Source organism: Triticum aestivum, chromosome 6B (assembly GCF_018294505.1).
Source record: "Triticum aestivum cultivar Chinese Spring chromosome 6B, IWGSC CS RefSeq v2.1, whole genome shotgun sequence".
Taxonomy (NCBI): domain Eukaryota; kingdom Viridiplantae; phylum Streptophyta; class Magnoliopsida; order Poales; family Poaceae; genus Triticum; species Triticum aestivum.
In genome coordinates this window covers 255,661,337-255,671,423 of record NC_057810.1, presented here as the reverse complement: position 1 = coordinate 255,671,423, position 10,087 = coordinate 255,661,337, and positions in this window count along the sequence as shown.

The following is a 10,087-nucleotide window of genomic DNA, read 5'->3' as shown; positions in this document are numbered from 1 at the left end:
TTCCCTTTTCTCATACATGGATGCTAACTGTGGTGAACTACCAATCACTACTAGAGACGGAACTACCGCTGTCACAACCCGCTTTATCAAGGGTGTTGACAAAAGGGCCACCATCACTAAAGGCCGGAGCGACTTCTTCCGTCAGGCACACATGAACAAAGGGCAAGCATATGCTTTCGCCTTCAAATGCACTTCCAAGGGACTGCGCCTGATCGTCTACTCAATATAAACAAGTTGCAAGAGCCCCTTGTTATATAACTTAATATTAGTATAAATGCATACCAAGACTTATGTGTTTATCATCCTTTTGGGTCTTATGTAATCCCCTAAGACCATCATGTGCGTTGTTTGCTGCTTAGACTGTTGTGTGGTATGCTTTTGAAACAACCATGATAAAAGAAATATATGCTCACTCTTTCAATATTTGGCTTACACTCGGCCTTTGCGCCATTGGCGCAACGGGTCATTTGGGTAATGAACAATTTTTGGGACCACAAACAGTTTTTGAATATTTAAAAAACATTCGAAAATGAGATCCATTTTTTAAAAATGAACAATTTTGGAAGTGTGAACAGTTCTTTACAAGCACAAACATTTTTTGAATATTAAGAACAAACTTTGAAAATCGTAATCTTTTTAAAAAATCCATAATATTTTCATAAACGTGAACATTTTTTTAAGATATGAACATTGTATTAAATTTGAGAACTAATTTCAATAAACAATAACTATTTTTGAAAATCCAGGTCAATTTTTGAAAAGTCAGAACATTTATTGGTAAATCCATAAAAAAATTCTAAAAATCAAATACATTTTTCGAATTTGAGGAACAAATTTTAAAAATACCTAACATTTTTTGATAATATATATCAGTTTTATTTAAAAAGCAATAACACCTGCATAATTTGAAAAAAACATTATGAAATATCAAAAAATCAAGAACATTTATGTAAAAAGCAAAAAGATTTTTCAAATATCATGAACATTTTTTGAAAACTACAAACATATTTTTAGGAACATGGCGTATGACATTTATTTAAACAACATATATTTCTAATAATATCAAATTGGTTTTATTTTTTGCATACCAATAAGTTGTGTTACAAACATTTTTTAGTAGGAAATATAATAAAAAGGAAAATTGGTTTCTGATAATATTTATTTAAACAATTTTTTCTGCATACCAATAAGTTATGTTACATATAATTCTAATAATATCAAATTGGTTTAATATATACTACATATAATAATATGATGCATTAGGAAATATCATTTATATTTCATCATATATATTTCATCATGGTATACCTGTTTTTAATGCTGGGATGATTTTTTTGTAATTTTGTTTGTACCTCAAAAAATGATATTAAACAAAAAAATTGTAATTATTGATTTGTAATTAAACAAAATTCTATATATATAAACATGGTTCATGACAATAGATATTTTTATGCTTGTTACATATATTAAGGGTATCACAAAAAAAACATAGATGAAACAAATAAACTTTGTTAATGTTGGGTTATTTGTTTTAGTTTCTGTTTGTCAATTTTCCATAGCCTATCATTTAATTTAAAATAGTTTAAGCAACTTCAAACGCCTACTAACTTATATGAACATTATAGATTGTTGTTTTCCCCGAATTATTCTGTTTGTAAAATGATTTAAGCAGCATTTTTTTCTAATATAACCAAATGCTTTTCTTATTATCAGATAAACAGTTGTTTTAGTTTCAGATACAGTTCTATTATATATTATACATAGTTTTATGATGTAGTAAAAAATATTAAATATATTTTAGTATAGATATAAATTGATGGTTCCGACATACGCACTCATGCAATGATGACAGACCGCACTGAAACACCGCGAGAAAAGGTGCATATAACTAGCCTTACTCTGTATCTATATTATATACGATAAAACAAATGGTGTATTTATATTTTTGTTTTTTCAGAATATAGTATACATGGATATGGACTCTGGAGATGCACAGAAAAAATCCATTGAAGGTTCAGATGCAATGTCGCTGCAAGGGGCCGGAAAATCACAACATAATCACGTCGAAGAGGTTATATCTCATAATAAACCAAAAAGGATGCTAATTTACATGTTATCCCACAAGGTATTTTTTTATATTATTATCAACATTTTTTGTGATATTATCTTTTGTATTCAACTAATTTGGCTTTTATTGTTTACTAAGCTGGCTCACTTTTTTATGAATTTCATAGACTATGTTTGTACCCCTAGAGATATTACAGTCATCGAATCAATCAAGTCTGCCCTTAAGAATACCCAGTTTATGGACATTGGAGATGCCTTGTTAGCAATAGACGATTTGGAATGCCTTATTAAAAATGACATGTTCTTACATGACGGTGTAAGACCAATTGCACAATCTTTGTAATTAATTGATTATATATAATATCATAATTTATAAATATAATCTAAATATTATTTGCAGGTGATAAATGCTTACATATATTGCATGCTTGCTCACGAGCATCTACAAGACAGGGCGGGTGAAAAGGTACACATTATTAGCACGTCTGTATCGGGCCAGATAAAAGAAGACGGGGAAAGAGACATAGACCCATCAAAATATCGTCGCATCGTGTGTCATGTTAATAGTTATCTACAACAAGATATGGTTAGTTTTTGTCTCGTAATCCATGCATATAATTATGGATTGTTTTTATTTAGTTCATATGTTTAATGATTTATTAATAACTAAATATAATTGTGACTGTAACCTGTATCTTATTTACACCAGTTGTTCATTCCGATTGACATGCCGGGCTACCATTGGTATCTAGCAGTTGCCAACGCCAAAAAATGAGAGATCCAAGTATTGGACTCACTTGGTGAGAATGTCAAACGCAATGACCTTGCTACTACGGTAACTATCTATTTCTTTTCTCATCTTCCCATTTATTTTGTTTGACTTCATCCTTAACATTTCTCATATATATATATATATATATATATATATATATATATATATATATATAAGTTATTATGGCTCGAGAAATGGCTGAAACTTGCAGAGCATAGTCCGGAGTTTATCAAAGGTCATAAGTGGCCTGATCTCAATATTACAAAATGGATGGTTGTAGAGAAAATTCAGGAGGTAATACAAACCGATGGGTAAGCACTTGTTTCAATAGTTTGTTTTTAGATTCATCTGTGTGATATTCTAAAGCATTATTTTATAATATTATAGCATATCATGTGGATTGTTCATGCTAACTTATATGGAATACTGGACACCACATGGACTGTCAGACTAGTTTACGCAGGTATTTCAGTTTTATACATTATCTCATAATGTTTTATCAAAATATCTTATAAATTGTTTTTATATTTTTTTGTAGGAGGATATGAAACATTTTCGACAAAAAATAGCAATTATTTTGCTCGATTCAGAGCTTAATAAGTTAAAAGGACGTCCCATGTACCATCAACCTCTCAACAAAGAAACTTTAGCTAATTCTGATCTTGAGATCCTGAATAATCCATCTGACGTGGTCAAAGAGAAACGTCCCGCCCCAATCACTATCATTCTCACGGACCAACGTGAAATACTTGTTGGCCTCTGCAACTACATCATGTCGATCAATGATGCTGGATCTTTGGAGTAAGTATCATGTATCAATATTTAATGTGCGGATGTATATTATTGTTCTTCTTACCATCCAAATTACAGGAAAGTATGGGTCCGGAGCTCCACACCCGATCCAATGAGATTAAGTCTTAAGAAACTTCAGTGCATACTTAACATGGAGCAGCCCATGGACAATGATTGCTTCAACACCACCGTGCTTATGCTGGCATGTGACGAGGGAGTATTGTTCACAGACCCTCCTATACACTATATGGATCTATGATTTTGTGTAAGTTACCGTAACTCTTCATTCTAGGTGCCATTAGTATCAACATGTTGAAACAATATATTTTTTCTTTTACTTAGTCCATGCTGCTAGAGTCAACACGAGGTCAGAAGTTTTGTGAGAAGGAAACTATCCAGACGTTGGCAACATTATTTGATAGCTGGCCTGGGATGGAGACCGACATCTCATCTTGCAATAAGGTAAATAAAATATTTTGACCATTGTAATCATGGTTTGTTTTTGTTTCTAATAGCTCCACTTGTAGATTTATCTTCCCTATGCATCCATCGATCGATACATCCTGTACATCATCGACAAAGAGGCACGTCATCTATATATTATGGATCCTATTCAATCATCACAATCGTCAGAGGATAAAAACTTGAGGCATTCACTGAAATTAAAAAGTTTTTCAAGGGATTTCAAAGAAGCACTCGAAATAAAGCTGCCTGGGTGGAATTCTGATATATCTAAATGGCATCGTTTATTTCCGGCCGGTGTTCCAACGAGTATAGACGGGTAATGAATTCATAACAAGAATATTTATTTTTGTTATCATCATATTATTTATAATATTAATTGAAAGTTTTCCAGGAATATGTCTGGCTATTTTGTTTTTCATTTTATATTCTGGTGGAACGGTAAAGAATTGGTCAAGCCGGTTTGCGCGGTGAGTATTGTGGGTTACATGTTTTAAGACCTTCTCCGTGAATTTTTCATACAAACTACATTTGTTTTTTCTGCAGGATGGGTACGAATTGAGGAAGCATTTTTTATTATACTTGCTAAAACATCACGGGAATGAAGCTAGAGGAAACTTTCCTGATATTGTGAAAGAATTTCTTAAGCGCATCATCTAGATATTAATATTTTTGTAATAGATATTAAGTTGTAACATCACTCAGCTTGTGACATTGCAATAATGGACTTCAGTTTGTGTTATATTGTTTGTATGTGTGAATTTTAACATGTAACTCTGGTAAAATATTTCAAGAGCCCGTGGCAACGCACGGGCACTCTACTAGTATGGGTAGTACAAGAGTAGATCTACCACGAGATCGTAGAGGCTAAAACCCTAGGAGCTAGCCTATGATGGTATCTATCTATCTATCTATCTATACCTCTATACCTATACTAATTACAGATTCCCAAGTAATTACCATGTTAATCAGAAATTAGGAGCCGTTCATCTGGCGGGACCGAGTTATTACGATGGAGATTAACTCATGTTATTTTCGCTTAATTACGTGCTTAATTCGCAAAAAAAACTAAAGGCCCACGTTCCTTTCACCGAGGAACCTGAAGGCCCACGTTCTTTCACAATGGTTGTACAAAAAAGAAGCCCCACAGTCACCTAGAAAAACCCACAGTCCTTTTAGCATGGTTGCCAAAAAAATGTCCTCCCATATCCCTAACCTGATGACGCCCATCGCTTGCCATGGACTGCGCCGCCGCCCTGCTCCCCACCGATCTCGCCGCCGCCCTGAGCCATAGTGTATCGGCATGGAGGTGCGGGCTGGTATCCCGTTTTGTCCCGGCCACGGGGTGGCCGGTCAGCCGTTTGGCGCTCGAGTCCATATTCCTCGGCTGCCAGGACTTCAGTCCATCTATATGTGAGCAGGTCTTGATCAGCTTGTTGTTGCTGCTGCTTCTTCTTCAGGCTCCTTGCAGTGGCTACAAGCCTACGCTTGAAGCGCTCTTACTCCACGGGATCCTGAGGTACGCCGAACTCGTTGTCGCCGAGGCTGATCTCGTCTTCAGAGTGAGGCATGTAGTTGTCCTCCTCCGTGTATGCGTCTGTCGCCTGTTCTTCTGGGATGACTTGCTCGTCTTCCTGTTCGGCCTGCTCAAAGGCGGGCTGATCAGGGTCATATTCTTCTTCGGCGCCATCCGGATTACTTTCGCCTCCGGGGCCGGTGTTGCTATGGCGGGGCTTGGAGCGGCGCCAACGACTCCCATTCTTTGATTTTCTTCCCGAGGGGTTGTCCTCCATTGCCTCATCGCCGTTAGTTTCCTTCGGAGTGTCCACCATATATATATATATATATATATATATATATATATATATATATATATATATATATATCGTATGAAGAGGTGGTCGTCCACCGCCCGGTGAGCGGTGGCTCCTGTGATTCTCCTACATCATCGTCCATACCGTCGATGTCTTCGGAGTCGAAGTCAAGCACGTCGGTTAGATCATCGATCGCGGCAATGAAGTGGGTGGTGGGTGGGTAACGAATTCCATCGTTGTTTGCTTCCCACTCGAGCCGGACATAGTTCGGCCCGGAGTCTCCTGACAGGGAGAGAGACTTCAATAAGTCCAGCATGTCGCCAAAGGGCGAATGCTGAAAAACGTCCGTCGCGGTGAACTCCATCACCGGAGCCCAACCAGGATCGGCGGGCTCGGGGGCGCGCGGACTGGAACCTGCGTCCGGATATGAATCCAGGGGTCCAGAGTCACAGGATCCCTCAGAGGTGAAACCTGTGTTCAGCTCCATCGCCGATGAAGGTACGGCCTGCGGGGCGGGTCTGGCCCTTCGTCCTTAGGCGAAGCGACCTGTCCCAGATTTATATCCGAGGCTTCTGCGGGGACGATATCCCGAGTTACGCCTGACAGCAGGTCTAAGCCGTGCTCATCGCGACTGTTCGGAGTTTCTGGCGCTGGCCCGAATCCGTCGAAGATCAAGTCTCCGCGGATATCCGTTGTGTAGTTCAGGTTTCCGAACCTTATTTGATGGCCGGGGGCATAGCTATCGATCTTCTCCAAGTGGCCAAGCGAATTGGTCCATAGTGCGAAGCCACCGAACACAAAGATCTGTCCGGGGAGGAAAGTCTCACCCTGGACCGCGTTGTTAATGACGATTGAAGGAGCCATCGAGCCTGACGGCGATGTCACAGAGGAACTCTCAATGAAAGCACCAATGTCGGTGTCAAAACCGGCGGATCTCGGGTAGGGGGTCCCGATCTGTGCGTCAAGGCTGATGGTAACAAGAAGTAAGGGACACAGGTGTTTACCCAGGTTCGGGCCCTCTCGATGGAGGTAAAACCCTACTTCCTGCTTGATTAATATTGATGATATTGGTAGTACAAGAGTAGCTCTACCACGAGATCATAGAGGCTAAAACCCTAGGAGCTAGCCTATGATGGTATGAATGTAATTTTGATCAGCCTTCTAAGGACCAACCTCTCTGGTTTATATAGACACTGGAGAGGGATAGGGTTTACATGGAGTCGGTTACAAGGAAGGAAATATAATATCCGGATCTCCAATCTTGCCTTCCACGCCAAGGAAAGTCCCATCCGGACACGGGCCGAAGTCCTGAGTCTTATATCTTCATGCTTCAATAGTCCGGACGTTGTACACAGTCTGGCTATCCGGATACCCCCTAATCCAGGAATCCCTCAAGCATCAACACCAAGACGGTACCTGACTGAGTCAAGTTGCAGTTGCATGCTCCTTTATATGTACTCTCACAGTTTGATGTACACTAACACTTTCCATATTCGTTGTTGAACTAGCACCACGGCGCAAGCGGAAACAGACATCAGGGATAATGCTTGACAGATTAACAAAATCTAAAGGAGGAAGAATGGAGATCCGTTTTGAGGCAGGTTTAAAAAGGCCACGTGATGCTACAGAGTCAGCCAAGTTAGTACAGAGGCAGCCGTTGCCGTTAGGTGTCATGCGCGTATCCTCCCAACGTGGATCCAGTACAGGAATGAGAAAGACAATACCCAGTTTAACACCTTCCTTGACCATTTATCCGTAAGTAATGTTATTCATCGCAATTAGTAATATTGTCTTGCTCTGTTCCATACTTTCTAGCTTCCTCCTAATAAGACTCACATTCTTTTTTCAACAGATGAGGTTCAAGTTGGATCCGAAAGATGATGCAACTAAACAAGCATGCACTCATGTTTTTCAGTCTGCTCTACGACAGTATCGGTACCACCTTAGAAAATCTCACTTTGAAGGCAAGGCTAACAATGAAATTGCCCAAACATCTCCAGTGGAATATATTACAAATGAAGACTGTACAACCCTCGTTAAACACTGGTCTGATCCAAAGTATCAGGTAGGCTATATGTATTTGATCAGACCACATATTGAACTTGTATTTATGTATGTGCCTTACAAGTGTATCTTCTTCTAGGCTAACTGTTTGAAGAACAAAACCAACCGTTCTAAAGTGAAATTCCAACAGACAACAGGATCTCGTAGCTATATTGCACACTGCGAGGCTCTTGTAAATAGCTGCTACTTCCTTCTTTTTTTGTGCCATATTATCGTATCTATATTGAATTGTTCCAAATACATAGAAAAGCCCGTGCGGACCAAAAAGAACCTGAACCGAATGCAGTGCAAATCTTCAAGGATTGCCACACTAGCAAGATGAAGGGCATGAGCACACCAGTTCAAGCCGCTGTTGTAAGTCCTTACTCCTCCTGCCTTTAACTGATTGGTACTGTGATGTATTCATTTAACTAATTGGTTTGCAGCCAATGTCAGTTACTCTGTTCACTTTTATACACAGTTTTCTTAACGTATCATTTCACCTTACATGGTTTAAAAGAAACGAAGGATATTCTTTTGGTCTTGATCTGTAATCTAGTTGTTATGTTCACGTGCGCACACAATGATAAAATAGCCTATTTGTTTTATATCTGTTTGCCCATGATATGAATGATGTCATACTATGTTCATCCTACTTTAAACCATGTCTCTTTATCCTTAGATGTCAACGAATGTGAGGAAATAGATAATACAGTAGGCATGCTACATGGACATATGTTCCGAAAGTGATTTTATTATGTAGTTGGCACTACAATACATGCTAATGTATTACAATAGTTCACCAAAATAAGTTATGTATAAACGTTTAACCTACTTTGTTTGTTTTTGTCTCATTAGTAACTTATCTGGTACACTAATCTACAAGTTCAAACTTTCAGGAAGCTATGGAACAAATGATTGAACAGCCACAACCACCTGAAGGTGACGAGGCTACTACAGGCACAATGTCACCTCTTGCTGCAGTGCGTCAGTATCTCTCCACTAACAGTGCAAAAAGCACCTTCCTGCGTAATTCTGGGTTGGTTGTCAAGGTAACCTCGTCCAAATCGCCTACTGAACAAAATCTTCCTGCTAGACAGAGTGATATATCTGTGCTCGAGACACAAGTCCAATCCCTAATGGACGTTGTTTCGGAAACAAGAATAGTGGTTGAGAAATGTCGTCAAGATATGAATGGTTTTGAAACCAGACTATCAGACATTCGCTTCGTTGTTGAAGAGCAATGGCGGAAAAAAGGTGGAGATCATGCTACTCCATCAGATTCTACAGCCTGAAACATTAGCACTCAGGTCAAATGATCTGTGCTTCTATACATCTGATGGTGCTTTTATCTGGAAGGACTGAAAACTTTATGCCAACAGGCCTTTTGTTGTATGATTGGAATTTATTTTGTTGTGATACAACATTTATGATGCTGCCACAGACTGCAGTAATTACAACGCTATTTTTGTATAGTGTAGGTTTATCTTAGTAATGTATTCGGCCGAAAGCTTCGTAGGAGCCCAACATGCCAACATTCGTCGGGCCCATTCCAATTGGGCTAAAAATGATTACGGGCCGAAATTGGCATGTAGCCCACTAAAAATATCTAGGCTTAAATCAGTATAAGCTTTCAAATTTTTCTAGTAGGCCTGTGCCCATAGTGGGCCTTTACCAGGCCTAAACATAATTTGGGCCCTCAGTAAAAATAGGCCGTTTACAGGTGTAAATATCTCGAGCCCATAAAAAACATGGGCCTTTAATAGACCGAAAGTGAGATTGGGCCCTGATTGTGCCAAATAACCCACTGGACTTAGGAGGCTGAAATGGTGGCCCATTTACGATGCGGATATTTGATAGGCCGAAATTCGGACGAGCCGTAAATGCGCCGACCTAATACACGGGCCTTTAACAGGACAGAACTTCGGTCGGGCTAGATTATCGTCATTTTTATATGGGCCGTTAATGGGACCGATATGACGTTGGGCCACATATGGCCCATGGTTTACGTCCGGCGTTAACAGGCCGAAAATGACAATAGGCCGAATGTGGCCCAAATCTTTAGTGGGCCTCTAACAGGCCGAATGACAGTCATGGCTGAATATGACCCAAATCCTTCATGGTCGTTTATGGGCCG